Here is a 3,346-nt window from a genome sequence, read left to right on the forward strand (position 1 = left end):
AGTGGAGCACAATATTTTGTTATTCTGTCATAAAATATGCAATTTTATCAATTCCCGTTACACTTTCACCCATACAAATCGAAATGTATTTGTACTTTATGGCCAGTGTGAATATACACCATCAACGCCGGCAACGAATATCCATTAAAATGCATTAGATGCAAGTGTTTAAGCGCATATGTATATATGTACATATACATATGTACATATGGCTCAAGCAGCTCACGACTTCCGGCCCAAGTATCCTCTGGGTAGTCAAAAAACTTCCATTTGAAGGCGAGCTAAAGCGAAAAGGCTAAAGATCGCTCCTCAGGGCTTGTGCGCGGGGTTTTGGGACCGGCCACGTAAAAAACACTCCAAACGAAAAGGTAACAACAGCCTCGTGTGAGCGAGATTCCTTTTGATAACAACCATGGCGTTAAGGATTACGACTTAAATGCGAAGGTGCCGCTAACCAACTGGCTGATGTCCTCGTTAGAGTAAAGGCTGACAGCACCGGCGTCCAAGAAGTGCAATGAGCAAGGACTGAGGCGAGTAAGTCCTTGCGGCATTTACTACAGTGGCCATATAAACGAGCACGATTTCGGTGTAGGATTCGTGGTGAGAGCCTCCGTGGCCGAGTCCTGATATTCTGGATGAACGTCTAGCCATAATCCGCATCAAAACGAAGTTTTTCAAAATTTTAATGGAAGAAAAGGACGACGTGACTAAAGATGCCTTCTATAAGCGCTCGCAGCGCACCTATGATAGTTGCAACCGCAACGATGTCAAAATCGTGCTTGGCGCCAGTGTGGACAAAGAAAGTACACAAAGGTCGGTAAATTCAGCCTCCATGTTGAAACATACCCAAATGTGTTGAAGCTAATCGACTTCGCCGAGATCTGAAAAATGGTAAACTGTCAGCATAGAAAAATTTATCAAACTACCTGACTGTCTCCGGATAGAAAATCCACCAATCAGATCGATTATGTTGTTATAGATGGACTATACGTCTCCAGTTCTTTAGAAGTGCGTACACTCCGAGATCCCAGCATCGTCTCGGACCACTATCTTGTTGCAGCCAGGTACGTACCCGCCTCCGTGCAGCAAATAACGCAACAAACTCAAGCGAGAAGCTACAATCACAACAGACAGCAGAGCGATTTTCTATCGATTTGCACTATTGTTCTCTGAAAGGTCTCATTAGAAACTCTGTATTGGTTTTCGGAAAGGTAAAGGACCGGCTGGTACAATGAGCAGTGCGTGCTGCAGCGGAGAGAAAACAGACTGCCTACATACTTCGCAACATTACAATGGGTCACAAGACATGTAATGGGTTAGATACCGAGAGTTGAAGAGGGAAGCGAGACGTATTTGCAGACAAAAAAATAGAAAGGCTGAAATCTTAAATATGAAAAGCTTTATAAGCTGGCTGACAGGGCTAATGCTGGAAAATTCAACGAAAAGATGCGGCGACTAACAGAAGGTTTCGAGACCGGAGCATACTCTTGTGGGGGGTTCTACAAGAGTATGCTCCGGTCTCGGTCGCTCTTAAATGTGTTCGAGTTGTTGTATCGGCAGCAAATAACGAAAGTTATGCTACTCGCATACATACTGATTTTTTATCGTTCTCTTTCTAAATTTTCTCACCTTCACTTTTACTTGCTGAGAAAATTCAGCCACAGCGCATAGTGATTTTGGGTTGCCACCGACCTCACAATCAAATGTTTACTATTTTTCTACTACCTTTCTACTACTTTTTTACTACTTTTCTACTACCTTTCTACTACTTTTTTACTACTTTTCTACTACCTTTCTACTACTTTTTTACTACTTTTCTACTACCTTTCTACTACCTTTCTATTTTTTACTACTTTTCTACCACTTTTTGTTGTTTGTAAAATATTATGTTTTCTAAAGCAATTCATGCTCATAAAGGCAACCTAATCACCTTGCCACTGAATCACTGCAAATCCGCTTAAGGTCCTCTGGCTTGTGGTTTACTGCTAAATACTCAACGTCATTTCTCACAAATATTATAAAAACATTTTATCATATATTAATCTTATTTATTTATCATAACAGTTTTTTTGTCTGTGATTTCCGTTGAAAATCAAAATGTTGCATTCTCTCAATTTCACACTTCACATGGGCTGAGCGACGTTTAATATCGGATTTCATCGGAGCAGCGCTACTCATCACTCTAACTAAGCTGCATAGGTAAAAGTAAAGCACAAAAGTTAACAGCAACAACAACAAGCAAATAAAGCGAAATTTGGCAGAAGTTGCATTAACTATCAAATTTAATAAATATTTTGCGCACATAACTGTTTACATTTAACAAGTGTGTATGTATTTCGACACGTCAGTGTTTCGAAAAAACGGGAAGCGCGCAAAAATCACAAATATTTATCGATAAACAGTGCAAAAGGCTTGTAAACATAATCCACCGTTGCAATTGGGATGTTGCACTTGATTAAGCGATAACACACATACAAAAACCTTGAAAGGCACAACAAAAAAACAGCAAATAAATGGCGATAAATGCCAGCGCATATGCGCAGATGAGTCGATAGATAAATAAATAATAATTTCAGCGCTGAAAATCGCTCTTATTTCCCGCTCGCATATGCGGGTCTGTATACGTGTGTGTGTGTGTGTGTTAGTAACGCGTGGCGTGTGCGCCTTTGTGCGTGTGAACTAAGTGATTTAAATAATAAAATCATATACTCTAAATAAACTGCACTAAACTAAATAAAATAAACAAAATAAACAGTGACGAAAACAACAACAAAGAATACATGAATTTGCATATGCATATGCATGCGTTTGTTTGTATGTGTTTGCATGTGATTTTACAATAAGTAAGCGTTTTAATTATTTGCATATTCGAGCAGAGTTTTACAATGCATTTTCCATAACTGTAATATTTTTCAAACTTGACTCACATACACACATGCACTTACATATACTCAGTTGTAGGCATATTTTAGCTTTTTTTCGGCTGTAGAGACATTCAAAAGTTTTGGTTTTTATTTTCAACTACATACATATTTGCATGAAATATGCTTATTCACTTATTTATTTGTTATTTGCTTAGTCAACAAGCAGTTTATCTGAAATTTAATTGCATATTTTCATGCACACAGTGGGGTCATACATTTTTGGAAGTTCATTTTCCCTTTGGAAAGCCTGTGGCGGCAGAAGTTAAAGGTTTCCGAAGGTAAAATATTAATTTGGCGAAAACCCGGGCGGGAATGCACACAAAAGTGCAAATAAAACGAAAATAAATGAGGCTTTGTGACCATATTGTGGTAACGGAAACCCAGAACTTTCTAGAACATAGGATTCTCTGAGCTTTAGATGA

The sequence above is a fragment of the Bactrocera latifrons genome, unplaced genomic scaffold, assembly GCF_001853355.1.
Source record: "Bactrocera latifrons isolate USDA-ARS-PBARC rearing strain unplaced genomic scaffold, ASM185335v1 scaffold_40, whole genome shotgun sequence".
In the NCBI taxonomy this organism is placed as follows: Eukaryota; Metazoa; Arthropoda; class Insecta; order Diptera; family Tephritidae; genus Bactrocera; species Bactrocera latifrons.